General features: G+C 42.2%; 1 long non-coding RNA gene across 1 annotated transcript; it reads right to left on the bottom strand.

Annotated features, from left to right (window-relative positions):
• Window positions 1-878: 878 nt before the first annotated feature.
• On the bottom strand, window positions 879-15150 carry LOC120745974. Its single transcript, XR_005698736.1, has 4 exons — window positions 15057-15150; window positions 9009-9012; window positions 1717-1731; window positions 879-891 (listed from the first exon to the last, which is right to left on the bottom strand). It is a non-coding gene; the product is annotated as an uncharacterized LOC120745974 (long non-coding RNA).
• Between the last annotated feature and the right edge of the window lie 10642 nt (window positions 15151-25792).

Below are 25792 nucleotides of genomic sequence, written 5' to 3'. Positions count from 1 at the left end.
GGAAAATCTCAATATCAACGTATTTTAGCGCTTGATGGAATGCAGTGTTTCATATCTTACTGTGGCGCTGCGTTTTGGATCCGGCTCATCGGGTCCTGGCGCCGTGGGGCCTCGCTGACCGGAGATCGAATTCACGCTCCCGGATTTTCTCCTTTACTGTGCACAGATTTTTTCCAGCGCAGGCAACACGACGTCAGGATCGATGAAGACCGTCTGTGGAAAACTAGACGTTAAAAATAACAGTTAGTTATCCGGCTACGAAGGACCAATTAAATGTCAGGGGTTTAGACATTTGTTCACAAGTAAGAGAAATAAGACACTGCAGACCGACTCAGAGAGTTTAAAAACGTGTACACGGGTGAGCGTCTCTGAGAACACACACATGCGGGTGAATGCTCTGAGAAGACAAACACCACGAGCACAGGCTTCTGGCTTTATTTATAAGGCAAAAATGGGTTACATAGTACTTCCTCTTTTTAACTGTCAGAGGAGAGGTCAGGCATTACCTCAGCTTATCTAACCTTGCACACATATACTGAAAATAACAACATAGAAGTATATCATGCTTATCTGACATCACATACTGAGGTGAGAAATACAAAGTATATCATGACTTGTCAAAACATCTTAAACACTTAAGTAAGGAATGCATTATGTTCTCTTTAACAATAAGCGTTGCCCGTGTGAAACTATATGAACACACATACAATATAAGGCATACTTGGTTAGAATATAAGGCTTACTTGATTATATTGTATTATAGAGATTTGGTTATATTGAATAATGTAGAAAATCTCTAACACTCAGTCTGCTGGTACGGGACCGGATGCTGCAGAACCTCCTTCCTGATGGAAGTAGTCTGAACAGTTTATGGCTGGGGTGACTGGAGTCCTTGATGATCCTCCCCGCTTTCCTCAGGCAGCGCTTCCTGTAGATGTCTTGGAGGGAGGGAAGCTCACCTCCAATTATCCGTTCAGAGCACCGCACTACTCGCTGGAGAGCTTTGCAGTTGTAGGCGGTGCTGTTGCCATACCAGGTGGTGATGCATCCAGTGAGGATGCTCTCAATGGCACAGTGATAGAAGGTCCTGAGGATGCGGGGGCTCATGCCGAATCTTTTCAGTCTCCTGAGAAAGAAGAGGCGCTGCTGCGCCTTCTTCACTGTTTTGTTTGTGTGTACTGACCACGTAAGATCCTCAGCCAGATGTACACCAAGGAACCGGAAGCTGCTCACTCTCTCCACAGCAGCGCCGCTGATGGTGATGGGGGTGTGTACTTCTCTGCACCTCCGGAAGTCCACTATCAACTCCTTTGTCTTTGCGACGTTGAGGGTGAGATGGTTGTCTTGACACCAGTGGGTCAGGGCGCTGACCTCCTCCCTGTAAGCCGTCTCATCACTGTTGGTGATAAGACCCACCACTGTAGTGTCGTCCGCAAACTTCACAATGATGTTGGAGCTGTTAGTGGCTGTGCAGTCGTAGGTGTAGAGTGAGTATAGGAGAGGGCTCAGTACACACCCCTGTGGAGCACCAGTGTTCAGTGTGACGGGGGATGAGGTGATGCTGCCCAGTCTGACCACTTGGCGTCTGTCAGACAGGAAGATAAGGATCCAGCTGCAGAGGGAGCTGCTCAGTCCTAGATCCTGCAGTTTCCTGTCCAGCTTCGAGGGAACGATGGTGTTGAATGCTGAGCTGTAATCTACAAACAGCATCCTCACATACGTGTCTCTCTTCTCCAGGTGTGACAGGGCAGTATGTAGTGTCAGGGCTATGGCATCATCAGTGGACCTGTTGTGGCGGTATGCGAACTGTAGAGGGTCCAGTGAGTCGGGTAGTGCAGAGCAGATGAAGTCCCTGACCAGCTTCTCGAAGCATTTGCTTACGATGGGGGTCAGGGATACAGGTCGCCAGTCGTTCAATGAGGAGATGGTGGAGGATTTGGGTACAGGGACGATGGTGGCCATTTTGAAACAGGCTGGGACTACAGACAGAGAGAGGGAAAGGTTGAAGATGTGCGTGAACACTCCAGCCAGCTGAGCCGCGCATGACTTGAGGACGCGGCCGGGAATCCCGTCCGGACCAGTAGCTTTGCGTGCGTTCACCTTCCTGAAGCACCTCCGCACATCCTCCTCAGACACAGTGTGCGCACTGACGTCATCCGCGGTGCGCACACTGTCCGGTCTCATGGTGTTCGCTGTGTCGAATCTAGCGTAGAATACGTTTAGATCCTCACACAGAGAGGCCGTGGTCTGCGGTGTGCTGGTTTTCCCTCTAAAGTCTGTGATCGTGTTTAGTCCCTGCCACATACTCCGAGGGTTGTCAAACTGTTGTTCCACCCTGTCCCTGTACTCACGTTTGGCTGCTTTGATCGTCTTCCGGAGTTGGTAATGTGCGTGTTTGTAGTCCGATGTGTTCGCGGAGGCAAAGGCGGTGCTCCGTGCCGCGCGAACATCTCCGTTAATCCAGGGTTTTTGATTTGGGAAGGATTTAACTGTTCTGGATGGGACGACATCTTCCACGCATGCATGAAATGGAATGTTCAGTAGAACTGTGCAACACAAGCACTTAGTTCCAGCATGTTTCATTGTATCCAGACACAGCTAGAGACACATCTACAGCAGCATCTCTGTGCAGGACAAACGACAGTTGACGAAGAAACATCGAAAACTTCACTTCACTCCTCTACAAAACGTTGGCTCCTTTGTTTAAAAGGCCAAAATGAATCAAGGGAGAACGAGAAGAGGATCGGCAAGTGCTTCGCCTCACAATTCAGTACAGCTGATTCATTTTAAATTTCAAATGATACAGGCTGAAAATGTCAAATTAAAAGAAGAGGCAGAAAAATCAAGAGGAGAAGCTCAAAATTCACAGTTTGAAACTGAAGTAGTATTGCAGGAATTACTGCATGTGGGTCTTAAACTTAAAGGAGAGAAAATGGGAAAACAACAGGCAGAAAACCAGAATGAAAAGATGAAGAAAGAACTGTTGGAAGCTCAAAAAGCATTGGAGGAAGAGAAAAGCACAGCACAAGAAGCCAACAATAAATATCAAACTGCAAAGAAGGAGGCAGGAAATGTGATTCAGGAATTACAGGAGGTGCAGGAAGCTTTTGAAGAGGAAAGAAGGAAAATGCAGTTGGCAACACAAGAAGCTGCAAATGTAACGGCTGAAGCTGAAACACTAAGAAAGGAATCACTGCATGTGAAGCAACAACTTGAAGAGGAGAAAAAAACGTAAACATGAGGCAGAAAATGAGATTGAAAATTTGAAGAAAGAATTGTTGGAAGCTCAAAAAGTGTTGGAGGAAGAGAAAATGAAAATACAGGAAGCAAAGAAAGAAATAGAAGATACAAAGAGTTACACTCAAAACATGAAGAAGGAACTGATGAAAGTGCAAGAAGAACTTGCAGAAGAGAAAATTGAGGTGAAGGTATTGAAGAAAGAAATGACGGTGACCAAGAAAGACTGCAAAGACGCACTGAAAGAACTACGAAAGCACAAAAAGGAAGCTAAAGAGCTCCTCAAACACAAAGGGAAACTGGCCAAACAGCAGCTGAAAGAAACATTTAAAGATGCCGAGGAGCAGCTCAAGAAAACCTTAAAAGAACTGAAGGCAAAAGAAAAAGAAAAGCAAGGCGAGGACAGAAGGGGATTCTGGAGCAGACTGCTGAGAAAGAACTGACCCAGCAGCATCAATAGTTTCTTCCTCCTCTCTCCACCTTTCTTTCTCCCCATCCTTCAACTTGGGACGTTTGCTTGTTTTTTAAAAACTCTAATCTAAATACATGTACTGAAACACACAAATAAAATTGCCATAACTTGACCTCATGTTGCCTGCTTCTTTTCTTGTGTGTCTGTGGATGTAAAACAGTAACACACCTCCTGCTCTGTGTCTTTAATTGTAAATAAATGCAATATGTTTTCATTTTAAAATGCAGTGCAAAAAACTTCTGCTCTAAATCTTTTTTTTTTTTTAGCAAAAAGCTTTTTTTGCCTGTTGTGGAAGTTTTCCTTTTTTTTTTAAATTAATTTGATTTTTGTTAGGTTATATTAACATTGTGAACATACAATAAAGAAATAACAAACAAACAAACATACGAACAAACATAGAGTCTGGAGTTTACATATCTTTTTCCATTTATCACGTTGCAGAAAAAAAGAAAACCTATTATGTTATTTTATTTGTGTCACTTCTGAATGTTTTCCACTTCCTCCATAGTCTGTCGTATTTACCTCCCATCAGTCTAATGTTGAATGTTATTTTTTCCATCTCTGAGATATCCTCTACAATACTGATCCAATCCCGCTGAGTGCGGGTATCTGGGTGTAACCACTTCTTTGTAATTGCTTTTTTTGTTGCGGCCAGAATTATTTTGACTAAATACACGTCCTCTTTTTGTATGTGTTCTTTTATGTTTCCTAGATACATCACTTGGCAAGTATTTGGGAGTGTATAACTCAAAATATTATCCATATTCATTTTTAAGTCTTCCCAATACTTTTTAATTTTAATGCACTTCCAGAATAGATGAGAATGATCCGCTTCTATTTCTCCACACTGTCTCCAACAATTTTGTAAACTTGAGGTCAGTTTGCTTTTTATTTTAGGTGTAATGAAAAAACGTGTCAAATTTTTCCAACAAAATTCCCTCCACAACAGCGAATTAGTTGTACTGTGTTGCATTTCATACATATTGAGCCATTCTTTCTCTGTTATTTTTGTGGTCAGTTCAACTTCCCATTTCTTTTTAATATAGAGTGTTGAATCCTGTCTATTTTCTTCTAATGACCTATAGAAGGTGGAAATGGCTTTAAATTGTTTATGTTCATAGCAATCTTTTACTTTTCCGACAACCCCCAGTGATTTCCCAAGCCAGTCAGATTTTATTTGTTTTGCGCAGTAGTCCCTAACTTGCAAATATCTAAAGAAATCTCTATTTTCCAATTTGTATTTGTTTTTTAGTTGTTGGAAACTCATTAGTCTTCCGTTTTTCATAAGGGTACAAACTGCTGTAATCCCTTTTAATTCCCACTGTTTGAATGTTTGGTCCAATTGTCCCGGCTTGAAATTTTTATCATGTCTAAACCATCTGAGCAAAAATAGTTGTTCTTTTAACTGACATTTTTCTATTACTGTGTGCCATATGTCTAATGTAAATTTCACAATTTGATTCATTCCACTTTTATTCTTTGTCATTAAATGTTTGTCAGAGATAAAAATTTGAATGTTGTTTCCCTCGATTTCTTTCTCAATTTCCTTCCATCTTGCCTCATATTCTATACACCAACCAACAAGTGGTCTGAATTGAGCTGCATAGAAGTATTCCCTTAGGTTCGGCAAGGCCATCCCTCCCTTGCGCTTCGGGAGTTGCAGTGTTGTTAGTCTTATTCTGGGCTTCTTCCCACCCCAAATAAACCTTGATATCATCTTGTCCCATATTTTGAATTTTTTTTTTGAGATATAGGAAGTGGGAGTGACTGAAACATGTATAGCAGTCTTGGGAGAACATTCATCTTTATTATTTGGATTCTTGAGTAGAAGTTTGTAGGTGTTGCCAACCACCGTTCTAGGTCTTTTCTAATGTTGCCCTCCACCTGGTTATAGTTTATGTCCGCCATATCTGATAGTGATTTTGTCAAGGTTACGCCCAAATATTTCATGTTGTTCGAGTGCCAATTTAATTTGTATTCATCTCTGATCTTTTGGGAGGGTATATAATTGAATGATAGAATTTGTGTTTTGGATACATTAATTTTATAGCCTGATAAGTATTCAAAGGTATGGAATAGTTGCATCAAAATTGGGAAGCACTTGTCAGGGTTTCGTAGAAAAATAATAACGTCATCAGCAAACAATCCAATAAGGTGTTTTTGTCCAGCAAGGGATACCCCCTCCAACTTTGAATGTTGTCGCACTGCTTGTGCTAGTGGCTCAACATATAAAGCAAAAAGAATTGGTGACAAGACACAGCCCTGTTTTGTGCCTCTATATAGCCGAATTCTATCTGTCAGACTACCATTCACCTTGATTCTAGCTGTAGGTTGATTATAGATTGTCCTTATACATTGTATTGAGCTGTCCTTAAACCCGAATTTTTCCAATACTCCAAATAGGAAGAGCCAGCTTACGCTATCAAATGCCTTTTCTTGATCTAAGCTAATTAACACAGTACCGATATTAGTTTTTTCTGCATTTTCAATAATGTGAAGGACTCTCCTTATATTGTCCTGTGCCTGACGTCCCTTGATGAATCCAGTTTGATCCACTTCTATCAGATCTGGTACAAATTTTTGGAGTCTTTTGCTAATGATCGAAGCGTACAATTTATAGTCGTTATTTAGGAGGGAAATGGGTCTATAATTCTTGCAATATTCTTTGTTTTTTCCTTCTTTGGGTAAAATTGTTATAATAGCTTCTCCCCATGATGGTGGGGCTATTCCCTGATTCAGAGTCCAGTTGAAGCAAGATAGAAGAAATGGCTTGAGTTCTTCTTTGAAAACTTTGTAAAATTCAGCCTGAAAGCCATCGCTTCCTGGGGCTTTATTTGTTTTCTGTTCGGCAATAACTGTATCTAGTTCCTTATTCGTAATCTGTGAAATCAGTAACTTGTTTTGGGTATCTCCTATGGAGGGCAGATCCAGCGGGTCAAGAAAATTTTTAATTGTCTCAAGGTCTGCGGCTGCCGGTTGTGAATACAGTCTCGTGTAATATTTTTTAAACTCATTTTCTATCTCATTGGGCATATAGTGTAATTTGTTACTATCCAAATTTCTTACTTTATCAATAATCCTTGATGCCTGCTTTTTACGCAGTCTACTGGCAAGTATTTTAGTTGCTTTGGGCCCTGATTCGTAATAGGTTTGTTGCATATACCTAGCCTTTTTTTCTACTTCTTCTTTTAGTAATTCATCAATTTGGTTTTTGATGTCTGATATTTCTTCTAGAATTTCTGGATTTTTAAGTAGTTTATGTTCCCTCTCCAGATGTTTAAGTTTTTCTGTCAAATTTTTATATAGGGCCAGTCGCGCTTTTTTTTGTGCTGCTGTTAGGGCTATGAGTTTTCCCCTTAAGACTGCCTTTAATGCATCCCAAAGTATAGTTGGGCTCACATCTCCAGTATCATTGTCTTCTATATACATTTTTATATCTTCTTTAATTTTCTTAACATGTTCATCCCTATTTAACCCTTTAGAGCCGGTCGGAGCGGGCACGCTCTGTTTTACGTAACTATTTTTAAATCCCAGTAGCTCTGCAACCACGTAAGCTAGCGCAATAATTTTTTTTGCATATGAAACCGGAGGAGTTGTACTTACATCTTATGCCATCAGCTTGTCCTAGGTCACGGTTTCCTTCCACATAAAGCTTTGCAAAAACTGCATAAAAAGCGCTTGCAGGAACAAAAACATAATATTCCAGAAACACGTTTTGCCGATCCGATCAGCTGTTCATAACACTTCCTACGTTGGAATAGACGTCAGCGCGAACTTTTGCATGTCCGCCATTACCTGCCCGAAACCGGAAGTGACGTCATTTTCCCGGAAATGTAGTCTTTTTTTTTACCATCAGGGCCTCAGGGCCTATACTGGTCTTTTTAAAAGTTATGTTTGACTTTATGACTTTCTGTGTCGTTTCTGGGATGCTTAGGACTCATATTGCACTGCTGGAAATAGTTTATTTTGATGCACATGCTGCTTTTTTGCAAATTTGCAGTATAATATTTATTTTCGTTTTTCCTGCAGTGTATAAAAATTGGTGTATTTCAAAAATAAAACTATGAAGACACTCAAAATAAATTTCCTGTGGTAGGAAACTATTTTGTGCAACTTTTTTGTATTTACAGTTTTGAGGGATAAGCCTCTTAAATTTCTCTAACTAGAAATATATGTTAAAAAAGCAAAAACGATTTTCAATTTTTTTTGTAGTTTATTGCACTTTTTTGCAATTTATGTAATTACTATGCACTTAATGGATACATATTATTAAAATCTGGGCTATAATTGTTGTATTGATGTATAGCAACTTGAAATGCTCCTAAAAATGGCTCCACACCATGTAAAAATATAATATAAGCTCTGGCGGACTTGGTTCTATGGTAGGTCTTAAAGGGTTAAAATACCCAAATTAAGTCTCCATGCTGTATGTATTTTCCTATTATCGAGACTGATTTCTAGACTAATCAAACTATGGTCTGAAACATCTGCCACACCTATTTTACAATCTGTAACATTATGAAGTTCTTCAATATTAATTAGAAAATAATCGATTCTCGAATATGTGGCATGAGGTGCAGAGTAGTGGGTGTAGTCCCTGGTTTGAGGATTACGTGTTCTCCATACATCAATCAGTCCCACCTCTTGTAATATTGTATTCATGAAATTAGACAAACGATGTTTACATGTTGCAGCACTGGTAGTGTCAATATCCCGATTTAGCACAACATTGTAATCCCCTGCACATATCACCAAACCTTCAGATTCTTGTGTCACTAAATTGAATAAATCTTTGTAATCACTTTTCTTACTTCCTGGTGGGGCGTAGATATTAACCAGGGTAACTAGTTTATTTTCCAATTTCCCTTTCATTAATAAGTATCTACCCTCTTTATCTGACACTTCTTTGTGGCATTCAAATTGTACAGAGTTTGCTATTAAAATAGTTACTCCTCTTTTCTGACTTTGTCTGTAGGAATTGTAATAGGTGTTTTTATAACCGAATCTTTTCAATTTTTCATGTTCCTGTTGGGGCAGGTGAGTCTCCTGCAAGAATATTACCTGTGCCTTTTCTTTTTTGAGTTTTGTTACCACTTTACTTCTTTTGATTGGGTTATTCAGACCATTCACATTCAGTGACACCAGTTTTATATTATTAAAAGGCATATAATCCACGCGATTGTAGATCGTAATTCTCCAGACAACAAAAAATTGTGGCCTTGACATTTGGCCAACCACCATATACCATTACAACAGTGCAAAATAAATAAAAGAAAAAAACAAACAAACCCTATAACACCCGACTTCCACGTTGGGGTGAACGCTTCCCACCCCGAATCCCCGTTGGCAGGCTGAGGAGAAAGTCTCTTCACAGAGGGCCCCTCCTTGGCGGTGATACATAATGTTTCACACATCCAAAAGTCCAACGATCTCTGGCAGCGATATTTAAAGTCACAGCGAAGTCTATTTTGTATTAAACTATTCAGTGAGGTGCTCTTTTTTGATCGTTGTTCTCACACTTAGGAATAGATTGTCACTCTCGGAAGAGAAAAAAAAAAAAAAAAAAAAAAAAAAGGGGGAAACCCCGGGTAGAGAATAATTGAGGACTCACAGTTCTAAAGTTAAATAACCCCGTGGGAAAAATAATCGATACCTTGAGTGACATAGATGAGATCTTCATGTCTTGAGAGCAGCTTGTATTATCCTCTTACTGTGTCGATTCACTGGCACAGTGTTGCTCGTGAAAGATGCTCCATCTCCGGTCCCAAATCCGTTGAATCTGCTCCTGGCAGCTGCACGGTGTATCCTCTCTTTCTCAGCTCAAGCGCAGCCTCCCTTGCGCTGCCGTAGGTTCGTACACCCGTATCCCAATGGATACAAATTTTGTCAAGCGGTGTTTGGAATCTGACGCCTTTTTCTTTCAATGCCCTTTTGATGTTCCCATATTCCCGACGTTTCTGGGCCACCTCTGTGGCATAATCATGGTCAAATAATATATGCTGACCTTCATACTCCACTTTGCCAGCCCAGGCTCTTTTCAAGATGTCCTCCTTACATATATATTCCTGAAAATTTATTATTATTGACCTGGGCGGCGCGTTCTGACCCGGTTTTCCCGTCAACGCTCTATGGGCTCGTTGTATCCGTAGTCTCATATCCTGTGGCAATGAAAGAGTTTTTTTCAATAGATCTTCCACGAACTGTGGCATCGATTCACCTTCTACTCCTTCCGGGACTCCGTAAAGTCGAATATTATTCCTCCTGGATCGTCCTTCCAAATCCGTCATCTTTCTTTGTATAGATTTGTAGTTTTCCATAACTTTGGTTAAAGCATCTTTCATGGCTGCGTTTAATTTCTCCGCTTCCGCTATTCGTGTCTCTGCTTCTGTCAATTTACGCTCAAGTGTGTTGGCTTTTTCAGTATTTACAGAGATGCTTTGATAGACTTCTGCTTTCAATGATGCCAACTCAGCTCTCACGTCTTGTCTCAACTCTTCTCTCATTTTTAGCATATCTTGCTTACTTTCAGTGCGAAATGATTGCAGCTCCATCTTGATGTCTTTTAGCATTTCGCTAACACTCTCGGAGTCCCGCCGTTGATCAGAGTTATCCATTTCTTTATGTTCTTGGTATGCTGCTCGCTTTGTGTGACTTCTCGTCTTCGTACCCCCACTCATCCCAGTCAAGAATCACGAATAATTGTTTATCTTCTTGAATTCGGGGGGTTAATTAGAAAAGTTTGCTGCCAGACTCCCAACTACACGTCCATCTTGGTTTCTCGCTGAACCGGAAGTCTCTTGGTTTCTGTGGAAGTTTTCCATTCAAATAAAGCCTGCAGACGAGCGGTGAGCGGTAGCTAACAGACAACCAAGCTTGATGAAGTCCCTGCATGACCGCGGGACAGACGGTCAGCAGAGTCTCCCTGAGCCCAGCATGGCTCTCAGTGAAATACCTTCTCCAGGAACAAAAGGCAGTACACAGCTGTTTCACACCTTAAGCTTCACACTCCCTTGCTGCCTACCAGAGTCCTCAAAGAGACAAAAGACTCTTCCTGTGGAGTTGTCTGCTTCCCCCAACTTCCTTACTACACCCCCACCATTTGTCTTACTGTATGGATGTGAGACATGTTAAAATCCAGTGGCACCAAGGCATCATACAATAAAATAATGTGATTAATACATAAGTAAAAGAAATTCCTATACATGCCCCTTCCTGATTTCTTATGTTTTAACATGTTTGTTACACTTACATGTTTCCAAATGTTAACACAGATGTTCAGAGTAAATACAGATTGTAGTTTTTTAAATGATGATTTCATTTAGTTTGGGGAAACAGCTCCAACTTTACCTCATGTAGAAAAAGTCATTTCCTTCTAAACCTAATAAGTGGTTTTGTCATCTAGCAAGAACTGCAATCGAGCATTTGCAATAACTGGTGATGAGTGTTTTATAGCGCCGTGGAGGAAATGTGGTCCTCTCTTCTTTGCAGAATTGTTTTCATTCGGCCACTTTGGAGAATTTTCCAGCATAGGCTGAGTTTTTAAGGTCATGCTAAACCATCTCAATCTGATTCCAGTCTGCACTTTGACCAGGTCAAAACCTCCATGTTGTTTTTTGAGCCATTCACAGATGATCTTGCTGCTGTGTTTTGCATTATTGTCCTGGTGCACTTGAGCTTCAGGGCACATTAAATGAGACAAGTGAGGCCTTCAGGTTTTCCACATTTTCTGGATTAAGGCCCTCATTGTGGTTCGATTCCCAAAGCGCTTGAAATGCCTTTGTAACCCTTTCCAGACTGATAGAGTTCAGTGTTTCTTAGCTGTTTCTTTAGATGTCCACGATGTTGCTTTCTGAGATCTTTTACTCAACTTCACTTTTCATATATAAGTCACTCAGATCACTTCTAAATGTTAATGTTTGGTTTATTTCAGTGTTTTATTTGTTCCTGAGTAAACCGGTCTGGCTGTGATTAAAGTTAAGCTTCATAGCATATTACTCACAGTTAAATTAAGAGGGGACGGCAGTAAAAACTCCGGACCTGTGACATCATCAAGTACACTGGTGTTCCAATTGTACAAATTGTGAGTCCGTGCTCGCGTTCTTGGCAAGTCCAGTCTCGCTGAGAATGTGAGTACGTACTCGCGTACTTAGAATTGAGAAAGGGCCGGGCTGTGTACCAATCCAGCGACCGCACGCTTCGGAGTATGCGCAGTTCGCGTACTATGTACTAGGAAGTACGAGAAGTGTGGGCAAAACTCTGTGCCATCAAAAACTGAATATGAATAAGTTAAATTTGAATTTGAATTGCTCGGATTGCATCTGAATTGTAACTTGAATAAATGCTTTTAGGAACTGAATATGAATTATCCTAATTTGAAATTCAATTTATTGGTTTTGAAAATGATCATCACTAAACTGAAATTGAATTTTATATTTTGAAAATGAATTCATTTGCTTTGAACCTGTATTTTATCCTTCAAAGAATTTAGCTCTCGAATAATTTCAGATTCACTTCTCACCGTTCAGTTTCAGTTCCAAAATTCAGCTTTTTGCTTTTCTTTTGCCTTCAGTTCTTTTAAGGTTTTGTTGAGCTGCTCCTCGGCATCTTTAAATGTTTCTTTCAGCTGCTGTTTGGCCAGTTTCCCTTTGTGTTTGAGGAGCTCTTTAGCTTCCTTTTTGTGCTTTCCTATTTCTTTAAGTGCGTCTTTGCAGTCTTTCTTGGTCACCGTCATTTCTTTCTTGAACACCTTCACCTCAATTTTCTCTTCTGCAAGTTCTTCTTGCACTTTCATCAGTTCCTTCTTCATGTTTTGAGTGTAACACAATTTTTTTCTGCTTCTCTCCTCGGTGTCTGTTCACAGTTTATTGTGAACACGTTGAGAGAAGAGTGAGAGAGTGTTTGGAGAAAAACACCAACTAATCATTAGCTCAGCATGCTGGGAGAAGTTGGAGCAGAAAAGTCTTTTCACTGATAAAAGCTCATTGATCAATGACCATGAGTACCTTTCACGAACAGTTTGGGGAATGGCTGCAATCACAGCATTTGTCAAATAGCTGGTTGTTGATCAATGGTCATGAGAATTTGCATAGTAATGATGAAGGAACTGACCTCCCAGCCCATTGTTCCTTCAGTGGTGCTAGTTTCAGTCATTATGTAAATGTACTGTTTATAAGGTTGGAGTCAGCTGAGACTGAAGAAGTCACCTGGATGAGTGATGAAAATTTCTCCTACTGAAAACTTCCAGATGAACAGAATCAAACTTTGGGGAATGGTGGAGTTTGGAGAGAGGCATCCTTGGGTCTGGAGAGACTTGTGAAGTGGTGATCAGGTGTTTGTGGAAACCACAGGAGGAGCTGTTCAGGCTGTTGCTGGGTGTGAATTGTTGATGGAGTCTTTAAATTTGTAGTTGCTGTTTTCCAGACTGAAGCAGAGTCATTAGCTGAAAACTGGTTTTAGAGGTTCATTCAGGACACCTTCTCAGGCTCTTACAGCCTTACCTGTATCACAACAAAGTGTATAAACCCCAATCCACCTTTAACATGGTCCTTCTCCCAAACCTTCAAATAGGACTTTCTGGCCCTGTCATAGTAAAGGGCTGCTCAGAATATTAGAGCCAATGTCACAAAGTTCCTCCTGAAGTATAAGTGAGTGAGAGAGTTTCCTCACTTTGCAGCACAACACGTCTCACAAGATTTCTACAAGCAATCAGAGTGAAATTTGTACTTTGTGTCGTCAGATGAACATATGAGACACTTTGACTCTTCGGTGCAGTGTGGAGCCTAACAAAGATCTGTTTTGTGTCCCAGCTGATCAGCAGGAGGAGAAGAGTCTGACGGAGCAGCAGAGGAACTTTTTCAGCTATCTGGACTCAGCTGAGTCACTACAGAGGAAACAATGAGCTCAACACAGGAGGTGAAGAAAATATCACAGTTTCACCAAATAATCAGTCACGTCTAAAACTCTCATCCTCCCAACCTGTTATATGACTGTGTTGTATTTTATTGTATGCTATGTTTTTATTTTATATCCATTATGTTTACAAACATCAAGAAGTCACAAGCAAAGGGAGACCACACCATAGCACATGTTTACATAAGATAAGATAAGATAACCTTTATTAGTCCCACACTTGGGAAATTTGTTTTGTCACAGCAGGAAGTGGACAGTGCAAAAGTTATGAAGCAAAAATTAGAATACAATTAGAATAAATACAGTACACAACTGTACAGAATAGAATAAAATAAAATACTATATACAGTAGAATAAAATAGAATAAAATATACAATAAGATAAAAATAGAATGCAAATGCTATATACAACTGAGTAAAAATACAACGATGCCAGAAAAGATTATTGCACATTAGTGTTATTGCACATTAGTGGATGTGTTTGATCAGTTAAAGTCTTTATTGTGGAGTCTGACAGCAGTGGGGAGGAAAGACCTGCGAAATCTCTCCGTCCCACACCGTGGGTGCCGCAGTCTCCCACTGAAGGAGCTGCTCAGGGCTGTCAGAGTCTCCTGCATGGGGTGGGAGATGTTGTCCAACAGTGATGACAGCTTAGCCATCATTCTCCTGTCACTCACCACCTCCACTGGGTCCAGAGGGCATCCTAGAACAGAGCTGGCCCTTCAGATCAGCCTGTTCAGTCTCTTCCTGTCCCATAATGAAGCGCTTCATTATAATTTGTAGATTCAAGCTGCGCTTCATATTTTGACCAGCAGATGTCACCAAAGAGGACTGTGTTGAAAAGTAATGACAGTTTGTTCCACGACTGCATTTCACTGGGGGAGGGTTTTGATTATCGATTAAAATCGATTCTAGGTTGGATAATTGATTGGATATTGATTCATTAAAATCCTAAAACGATTTTTAAATATGAATAAATTTTGCCCGAAACGCCAGAATCTCAGGTTAAACCACCAAACAGCTAAAACAGTAAATGAGCGCAGTTACACGGTGTGGAGATACAGAAATTATTTTATTGCTGCCATATAACCTGCATCATTATAACTGCAATAATAACATTCTTTACAGCATTATTCCATTTAATAATATTTCTCACAGTATTGATATTGGATTAAAGTTGTTGATTGAAGATGTCCATTTGAGGATCCTTCCATTATGTTAACTTTTATTACAGGTACGGTTGGAAGTATTTTATACACATTGCATATCTGTGCTTGATGTTCGGTTCATTAAGGGTCTTAAGCTTCACTGGCGTGACTGTCCAGGTGATACATGCTGAGGGAAACTAGAACATAGAAGGATAACTGCAATGCATGCTTACAACACATATAATCTAGGAATGTGTCAGCCCTGAGGCCTTAACTCATTTGGAGTCTCACTATATTTTACTCTACTTGGCAACAGATGACCAGAGTCAATAATTAGCCCCAGAGACCCTGAGGGCTGGAAGTTTATTACCTTGTATGGAAGGTGTTATCAAAATGAGAAGTTCTATGTCTGTTTATAGCTATTAAAGATGTACAAGATGTACGATTAACTGTGACTAATGTCTGGAACCTATTTTAATCTGTCATTGACGCCATGGGGGGGCGTGTACCCCACTGCTTTATAAGTATCCACAACATATATTTTGGTCAGAGGACACATGCTGATGTTTTCTCCTGTGTGTTAATAAACTCATTGTTTGATTGCACTTTTCTGGGGCCTCCGTGGTTTGTGACACTGCTCTACATTGATCGATTTTGCGACAGCTTGGTGGAGGATGCAGGCATTTTGTAGAGCGCTAGAGGTGTTACTTTCCGCGGTGGTTGAGCCGGATTAGTGGTCAGACGGGCAGACGTCTCGGGTGATTTCTTGACTACTGTGGGCCCACATGAAAAGGTGAGCACAAACCTCTTAAACTGAAATTGTGCTGTATTGGATTATAATTCTAAAAATGTAGTCAAGAAGTTACTCGTTGATCTCTGTTTTGAGTTTTGCCTGAGTAAAGGTGAAAGTATTAAGTAGTGTTGCATTCAAGGTCGACTCGTAAGAAACAGTACTGAGCTAAAAGTAACTCGAGATGTTGTTTTAAGGAAATAAGAGAGTATAGAGACCAATGTGTGATTAAAGAATAAGAGAATATAAGAGTTATTGGTCATTTTATGGTTTAATAAGTGTCAAGTTCAGGGGTGCAGACCCCCTCCCTACTGGAGACGTCCAGTAGGTGGTCCGGCGTGCCGTACTGGAGATTGACCATCTACCAAGACTTGGGACCTTGGTTTTAAAATAGGTTATGATCAGAGGATCATTTTGAGAGACACTTATTTGTGAGTAAAAAGAGTAATTTCAGACGAGGAAGTCCGACAGAAAACACCTGGTGCCGTCAGGATGTTTAAGTGACACAGAAGTTCAGAAAATCGAGTCAGAAATGGTTTTGTGGCTCTTGGTAAACTGATTTGAAGGAAAATCAGTGTTTATTGTGCTGAAGTAACAGATCCGGCGCGGTCTGATGGGAAGAATCAGCTGTACAATTCTGAGTGCGCAGCTTTGTTGATATTAACAGATCCGGCGCGGTCTGAGGAAAAGAAATAAATCGGTGAATGGTTGATATACTTACAGGAATTTTGATGGATCAGCTGAGGTCCAGAAAATAATCAATGCGGACTGTGTTGGTTTGGATGTTGATAAATGATCCAGGAAGAATTGTCTGTGTGTTGTTCAGTAACAACATGTGCAGTTAAAATTGGGCGCTCTTCCTTCCTCTTTTTAGTTTCAAAACACAAAGGGTGTTTGTTTCACTTTAAGGTTGGATTAAGAATTACTGTGTGAGGAACGGTTTCACTTTTGACTAGGGAAATAATATGCTTACTTTTGGGTCTATGAGAATTGAATTACAGTGAGAAGGGGATCTTCTGAATGCGCAGGCTGTTTGCTACTGTGAGACAGTGGAGAGAACTTACGAAGTTACCTTCTTTCACCAAGTAAGAGTGGAAGATCTTGTAACATTCTGGTGGAGATGCCGGGGTAAAAAGAGTGAGTTCGGACGAGGAAGTCCGAGAAAAGGACACCTTGAGTTGAGCAAGGTGTTTACTGACTCAGGATTCAGAGAATCGAGTCAGTTGTGATCTTGAGTTCTAATGGTAAATTGATTTTAAAGGAAAATCAATGTTTACTATGATGAAGTAATTCTGAAGATATTACTAGATGTGCTGTGATACAAGTGAAGATTAAGTTGTGTACATGAGGATACACAATTGTGTTGATATTGCTGGATCGGCTGCAGTCCATTTGATAAGTGAATGCTGACAAGAAACTGATGGGTTTAGATTTTATTATTATCATTTGTATTAGGAAACAATTAACCATATATGCTTAGAGGTGTATAATCAATTGTGTAGTGATAGGATGTGTGATCTTTAGCAGGCTACAAAGGCTTCTACATCCTGGGAGTATGGGAAGAGGTCGTACCTTGTCTTATTGTTTTATGGTAGGATAAACGTGTCTGTATCTGACTTAGTCTAAGTGCCTTTTGGTTTGATGAACTGCTGGACTTCGAGACCAGCAGGTTTAGGGAAGTCTTTATGGGGTCACACTCTGACCCCACACACACACACACACGCGCGCGCACACACACACACAGTATTCTTTGTTCACATGTATACCTATGTAAGATGTTATATGTTAATGACCCTACGAATATTCATGTAACCACAATAAAAGGGGTGCGATGGGGAACCTGGCTGAGAGTCTGACGGAGGTCAAGTGGTGGGACAACACTTGGCTCCAGCCAGGTCTCCCTCATGCATGAGTAAACCAGAGAACTTTGGTGCCTTGAGTCTTGCTTTTTGCTACGTAGCAAATTGTCCTTAACGTTCCAGCGAATAGGTTTACGCTACAAACCTATCATTAATTGGTCCTTCGTGAGCCGGATCCTTGGAATGGACATTCACCGAGGGGAAAAGGGACACGCCGAAAGACTGACGTCAGCCAGGACTTATAGAGGCCCTGTGGCAAAGCCCCGAGGCGTGAGAATTCGTCATCGGGCCGGTGGATTAGCAGTCTGTTTTTTCTCCTCGATGGATGACGATTGACGGGATCTGACGGGACTGATGCTACACGCAATGAGCAACACCAAGTAAGTTCAAAGAGATCACTGTAGCTGCACGGGTTCACGCGAGCACGGTCGCGCGGGTTTCACGCGGACCTGAGCCGTGCGGTTTCACGCAGGCAGGGAAAATTATAGGCCTTTTTTTGTGTGCTGGTGTTGTTGTTGTTGTTGTTGAGTGTGTTTGAGTGTGTTTGTGTGAGTGGGTGCGGAGCAGAACACGTGGTCTGTGACGCCAACAGCTGTTGTTGTTATTATGGGTTCCCAAGCAACCAAGAGAGTGCCAGAGGGTGACAAGAAGTTTATGATGAAATTCGCTCCCGGTAGCGCAAAGTATTTAGGACACTGGCGCAGGAAATATGATTTTGAAGGTAAATTGGTTGTAGGACAATGTCAAATGTTAGTAGACCAGTTGACAGTAAAGGCAGCTTGTGCAAAAGGGAAATTGAAACAGGAGAGAGAGTTGCAACTGACGTCCGCTAAACTGTGGTTAGAGCAGGCGCAGAAAAGACAGGAGGCAGTGAACGCGAAGAGAGCATCTTTGCAGGCATTAGCTGTGAAACCTGAAGATGAGACGGTGCAGTCTACTTCAGTGGTGCTGACGTTAAGGGACCAACAGCGTAGGGCAGCATTAGGAAAAGGAGAGAGAGGTCAGAGAGGAGGAAGAAAAGCAGGAGCAGGAGAAGAGACAGAGAGAGGAGGAGGATAGAGTACGACAGGAGTTTGGGGATGCGCAGCACATATTTAAGCCCTTATAACACTAGATCCAAAACTAAAGGGATGAGGCGAGTGCATCTGGGATGCCTCCTACCCTTTCCATGATACCGTCCCCATGGTGGAGGTCGCGAATCCCCATTTTGGTGTTGAAGATGACCGAAGCCGTGTTATTTGTGTTTACAGGCCATGGACTGAATCTGAATGTGCAGAGGCATGTAAAGAGTTAGGAACCACGTTGACTAATGTTAATGAATTTATGCCCGACACAAGCAACTCTGCTCCTTGTACCTGCCTTAAACGTTCAGGAAACAGAAGCCACCTTTAGGAAGTGTCTCACATATAACTGGGCTCGGGTTGCGAGGCACCTACACAGGGAGGGATGGTAATACCGTCCTACCCTATGGCCATGCAAATTTAAGAGGCCAAGTTGATGGGGTTTATGAGCGTCTTAGAATACTTTTAAAGCTTCTGTAGATTACAACAAAATTCCAATGTATTCAGAAGGCAGGAGAGGATGTTCACGGAGTTTCAGGGCGAGATTAGAGGAAGTTGTCAAAGAACATAGCGGCCTTGAAGAGAGTGCAGAGAAGGCCAGCCCCATATCAGCAGCAGTTAAAACATGCTTTGATGAATGGCTTTCATTCACCCATTGCTGATTTTTCATCAGAAAACAAAATGTTAGTCATAACACTGACGGGTCCGTTGAATGCATGAACTGGGCCCGCCATGCACAGGAAGTCATTAAAAATAAAAAGAAGAAGTCTCAAAGCTCTGTGGCCGCTGCCTTCTTAGCAGATGAGATCTTTTTCCAGGGGCAGGCTGGCAGAGGGCAGAATAGAGGCAAGTATAGAGGAAGCAGAGATAGGTGGAGACCCAGGGGAGGACTAAAGCGAAGGGATGAAGCGTGCCACAGGTGTGGGGAGATAGGTCACTTTGCCAGAGAATGCCCCGAGAACAAACCTGAGGAGTATAGACAGCCGTATTCACAAATCCATCATACAATAAATGACTAGCACCTGCTGACACTGCTAACATACATACATGTACAAACGATCTCTTAGCTTGCCAGAATTTACAACAGCCTGTGTTTCAGACTCTAGATTTGACTGAAGTATTGTTAAATCTGTCAGGGAAAGAAGTAAAACCAGTTCGCACGTTAACTGTGCAAGGCAAAACTGTTCAATTTCTGTGTGATTCAGGTGTAGATAAAACTGTTTTAAAAGATCATGTGTCAGGAGTTGACCCTTCAAATGGCACAATTTATGTGAAGCCTGCAAATGGTCAGTTAAATCAGCATAGAATCTCTAAACCAGTGTGGATTAGAGATCCTACCACAAGAGAGGCAGCTCAGGGTTCAGTTGTAATGTACCCAACTTGTCCGGTGAACCTCTTGGGCAGAAATATGATGATAAAACTTGGAATTTCAATAATTCCGACATCCACTGGGATGATAGCTGCAGGCCTTCTACATTGATCGATTTTGCGACCAGCTTGGTGGAGGATGCAGGCATTTTGTTAGGCGCTAGAGGTGTACTTCTCCGCGGTGGTTGAGCCGGATTATGGTCAGACGGGCAGACGTCTCGGGTGATTTCTTGACTACTGTGGGCCCACATGAAAAGGTGAGGCACAAACCTCTTAAACTATGTGCTGTATTGGATTATAATTCTAAAAATGTAGTCAAGAAGTTACTCGTTGATCTCTGTTTTGAGTTTGCCCTGAGTAAAGTGTTGAAAGTATTAAGTAGTGTTGCATTCAAGGCGACTCGTAAGAAACAGTACTGAGCTAAAAGTAACTCGAGATGTTGTTTTAGGAAAATAAGAGAGTATAGAGACAATGTGGTGATAAAGAATAAGAGAATTAAGAGTTATTGGTCATTTTATGGTTTAATAAGTGTCAAGTTCCGGGGTGCAGACCCCCCCCCCTTCTCCCCCCCCCCCCCCCTCCCCCCCCCCCCCCCCCCCCCCCCCCCCCCCCCCCCCCCCCCCCCCCCCCCCCCCCCCCCCCCCCCCCCCCCCCCCCCCCCCCCCCCCCCCCCCCCCCCCCCCCCCCCCCCCCCCCCCCCCCCCCCCCCCCTCCCCCACCCCCCCCCCCCCCCCCCCCCCCCCCCCCCCCCCCCCCCCCCCCCCCCCCCCCCCCCCCCCCCCCCCCCCCCCCCCCCCCCCCCCCCCCCCCCCCCCACCCCCCCCCCCCCCCCCCCCCCCCCCCCCCCCCCCCCCCCCCCCCCCCCCCCCCCCCCCCCCCCCCCCCCCCCCCCTCCCCCCTCCCCCCCCTCCCTACTGGAGACGTCCAGTAGGTGGTCCGGCGTGGCCGTACTGGAGATTGACCATCTACCAAGACTTGGGACCTTGTTTTAAAATAGGTTTGATCAGAGGATCATTTTGAGAGACACTTATTTGTGAGTAAAAGAGTAATTTCAGACGAGGAAGTCCGACAAAACACCTGGTGCCGTCAGGTGTTTAAGTGACACAGACGTTCAGAAAATCGAGTCAGAAATGGTTTTGTGACTCTTGGTAAACTGATTTTGAGGAAAATCAGTGTTTATTGTGCTGAAGTAAACAGATCGGCGCGGTCTGATGGGGAAGAATCAGCTGTACAATCTGAGTGCGCAGCTTTGTTGATTAACAGATCCGGCCGCGGTCTGAGGAAAAGAAATAAATCGGTGAATGTGTTGATATACTTACAGGGAATTTGATGGATCAGCTGAGGTCCAGAAAATATCTGCGGACTGTGTTTGGTTTGGATGTTGATAAATGATCCAGGAAAGATTGTCTGTGTGTTGTTCAGTAACAACATGTGCAGTTAAAATTGGGCGCTCTTCCTCTCCTCTTTTAGTTTCAAAACACAAAGGGGTGTTTGTTTCACTTTAAGGTTGGATTAAGATTCGTGTGAGGACGGTTTCACTTTTGACTAGGGAAATAATATGCTTACTTTTGGGTCTATGGAATTGAATTTCAGTGAGAAGGGGATCTTCTGGCGCAGGCTGTTTGCTACTGTGAGGACAGTGGGAGAACTTACGAAGTACCTTCTTTCACCAAGTTAGAGTGGAAGATCTCGTAACATTCTGGTGGAGATGCCGGGGTAAAAAGAGTGGTTCGGGACGGGAAGTCCGAGAAAAGGACACCTTGTTGAGCAAGGTGTTTACTGACTCAGGATTCAGAGAATCGAGTCAGTTGTGATCTTGAGTTCTAATGGTAAATTGATTTTAAAGAAATCAATGTTTACTATGTGAGTATCTGAAGATATTACTAGATGTGCTGTGATACAAGTGAAGATTAAGTTGTGTACATGAGATACACCAATTGTGTTGATATTGCTGGATCGGCTGCAGTCCATTTTGATAGTGAATGCTGACAAAAACTGATGGGTTTAATTTTATTATTATCATTGATTTAGGAAACAATAACCCTATATGCTTAGAGGTGTATATCAATTGTGTAGTGATAGGATGTGTGATCTTTAGCGGCTACAAGGCTTCTACATCCTGGGGTATGGGAAGAGGTCGTACCTTGTCTTATTTTTTATGGTAGGAATAACGTGTCTGTATCTGACTTAGTCTAGTGCCTTTTGGTTTGATGAACTCTGGACTTCGAGACCGCAGGTTTAGGGAAGTCTTTATGGGGTCACACCTCTGCCCCACCCACACACCACACACACGCGCACACACACCACACACACTATTCTTTGTTCCCATGTTTACCTATGTAAGGTTATATTTAATGACCCTACGCATATTCATGTAACCACAATAAAAGGGGTGCGATGGGGAACCTGGCTGGAGTCTGACGGGGTCAAGTTGTGGGACAACACTTGGCTCCCGCCAGGTCTCCCTCAGCATGAGTAAACCCAGAGCTATACAGTAGTGCAGTTAAGATAAGTGAGGGTGTAGATAGTTTCTACAGAGGCTATATAAAGTGCTAGTGGTTGTGAGTGGTGGTTCAGTCCATGTTATTATTGTGTGTTTGAGGGTACAGTTGTCCATTGTGGGTGTGTGTATGTTCAGTCCATGAGTTTAACGTGGGTCAGATGTCAGGAGGCAGAGTTCAGGAGTCTGACGGCTGTGGGGAAGAAGCTGTTCCGGTACCTGGTGGTCTTAGTCCGGAGGCTCCTGTAGCGCCTCCCAGAGGGCAGGAGGGTGAAGAGTCCATGTGATGGGTGACTGGGGTCTTTGATGATTTTCCCAGCCCTTTTCAGACACCGCTTCCTGTAGATGTCTTTTATGGCAGGAAGTGGTGCTCCGGCGATGCGCTGGGCAGTTTTCACGACCCTCTGCAACGCCTTCCGGTCCGAGGCAGAGCAGTTCCCATACCAGACTGTTATACAGTTGGTCAGGATGCTCTCGATGGTGCAGCGATAGAAGTTCACCAGGATGTCTGAGGACAGGTGGTTCTTCCTCAGAGTCCTCAAGAAGAAGAGGCGCTGGTGAGCCTTCTTGACCAGCTTGGAGCAGTTGGTCGTCCAGGTGAGATCCTCGGAGATGTGGACTCCCAGGAACTTGAAGCTGCTCACATTTTCAGCCATCTGGACTCAGCTGAGTCACTACAGAGGAAACAATGAGCTCAACACAGGAGGTGAAGAAAATATCACAGTTTCACCAAATAATCAGTCACGTCTAAAACTCTCATCCTCCCAACCTGTTATATGACTGTGTTGTATTTTATTGTATGCTATGTTTTTATTTTATATCTATTATGTTTACAAACATCAAGAAGTCACAAGCAAAGGGAGACCACACCATAGCACATGTTTACATAAGATAAGATAAGATAACCTTTATTAGTCCCACACGTGGGAAATTTGTTTTGTCACAGCAGGAAGTGGACAGTGCAAAAGTTATGAAGCAAAAATTAGAATACAATTAGAATAAATACAGTACACAACTGTACAGAATAAAATAAAATAAAATACTATATACAGTAGAATAAAGTAGAATAAAATATACAATAAGATAAAAATAGAATACAAATGCTATATACAACTGAGTAAAAATACAACGATGCCAGAAAAGATTATTGCACTTAGTGTTATTGCACATTAGTGGATGTGTGTGTTTGATCAGTTAAAGTCTTTATTGTGGAGTCTGACAGCAGTGGGGAGGAAAGACCTGTGAAATCTCTCCGTCCCACACCGTGGGTGCCGCAGTCTCCCACTGAAGGAGCTGCTCAGGGCTGTCAGAGTCTCCTGCATGGGGTGGGAGATGTTGTCCAACAGTGATGACAGCTTAGCCATCATTCTCCTGTCACTCACCACCTCCACTGGGTCCAGAGGGCATCCTAGAACAGAGCTGGCCCTTCAGATCAGCCTGTTCAGTCTCTTCCTGTCCCATAATGAAGCGCTTCATTATAATTTGTAGATTCAAGCTGCGCTTCATATTTTGACCAGCAGATGTCACCAAAGAGGACTGTGTTGAAAAGTAATGACAGTTTGTTCCACGACTGCATTTCACTGGGGGAGGGTTTTGATTATCGATTAAAATCGATTCTAGGTTGGATAATTGATTGGATATTGATTCATTAAAATCCTAAAACGATTTTTAAATATGAATAAATTTTGCCCGAACGCCAGAATCTCAGGTTAAACCACCAAACAGCTAAAACAGTAAATGAGCGCAGTTACACGGTGTGGAGATACAGAAATTATTTTATTGCTGCCATATAACCTGCATCATTATAACTGCAATAATAACATTCTTTACAGCATTATTCCATTTAATAATATTTCTCACAGTATTGATATTGGATTAAAGTTGTTGATTGAAGATGTCCATTTGAGGATCCTTCCATTATGTTAACTTTTATTACAGGTACGGTTGGAAGTATTTTATACACATTGCATATCTGTGCTTGATGTTCGGTTCATTAAGGGTCTTAAGCTTCACTGGCGTGACTGTCCAGGTGATACATGCTGAGGGAAACTAGAACATAGAAGGATAACTGCAATGCATGCTTACAACACATATAATCTAGGAATGTGTCAGCCCTGAGGCCTTAACTCATTTGGAGTCTCACTATATTTTACTCTACTTGGCAACAGATGAGCAGAGTCAAGAATTAGCCTCAGAGACCCTGAGGGCTTGAAGTTTATTACCTTGTATGGAAGGTGTTATCAAAATGAGAAGTTCTATGTCTGTTTATAGCTATTAAAGATGTACAAGATGTACGATGAACTGTGACTAATGTCTGGAACCTATTTTAATCTGTCATTGACGCCATGGGGGGGCGTGTACCCCACTGCTTTATAAGTGTCCACAACATGTATTTTGGTCAGAGGACACATGCTGATGTTTTCTCCTGTGTGTTAATAAACTCATTGTTTGATTGCACTTTTCTGGGGCCTCCGTGGTTTGTGACACTGCTCTACATTGATCGATTTTGCGACAGCTTGGTGGAGGATGCAGGCATTTTGTAGAGCGCTAGAGGTGTTACTTTCCGCGGTGGTTGAGCCGGATTAGTGGTCAGACGGGCAGACGTCTCGGGTGATTTCTTGACTACTGTGGGCCCACATGAAAAGGTGAGCACAAACCTCTTAAACTGAAATTGTGCTGTATTGGATTATAATTCTAAAAATGTAGTCAAGAAGTTAGTCGTTGATCTCTGTTTTGAGTTTTGCCTGAGTAAAGGTGAAAGTATTAAGTAGTGTTGCATTCAAGGTCGACTCGTAAGAAACAGTACTGAGCTAAAAGTAACTCGAGATGTTGTTTTAAGGAAATAAGAGAGTATAGAGACCAATGTGTGATTAAAGAATAAGAGAATATAAGAGTTATTGGTCATTTTATGGTTTAATAAGTGTCAAGTTCAGGGGTGCAGACCCCCTCCCTACTGGAGACGTCCAGTAGGTGGTCCGGCGTGGCCGTACTGGAGATTGACCATCTACCAAGACTTGGGACCTTGGTTTTAAAATAGGTTATGATCAGAGGATCATTTTGAGAGACACTTATTTGTGAGTAAAAAGAGTAATTTCAGACGAGGAAGTCCGACAGAAAACACCTGGTGCCGTCAGGATGTTTAAGTGACACAGAAGTTCAGAAAATCGAGTCAGAAATGGTTTTGTGGCTCTTGGTAAACTGATTTTGAAGGAAAATCAGTGTTTATTGTGCTGAAGTAACAGATCCGGCGCGGTCTGATGGGAAGAATCAGCTGTACAATTCTGAGTGCGCAGCTTTGTTGATATTAACAGATCCGGCGCGGTCTGAGGAAAAGAAATAAATCGGTGAATGGTTGATATACTTACAGGAATTTTGATGGATCAGCTGAGGTCCAGAAAATAATCAATGCGGACTGTGTTGGTTTGGATGTTGATAAATGATCCAGGAAG

Source organism: Simochromis diagramma, unplaced genomic scaffold, assembly GCF_900408965.1.
Source record: "Simochromis diagramma unplaced genomic scaffold, fSimDia1.1 OVJJ01000644.1, whole genome shotgun sequence".
Taxonomy (NCBI): domain Eukaryota; kingdom Metazoa; phylum Chordata; class Actinopteri; order Cichliformes; family Cichlidae; genus Simochromis; species Simochromis diagramma.
This window is presented reverse-complemented; position numbering and strand designations above follow the sequence as displayed.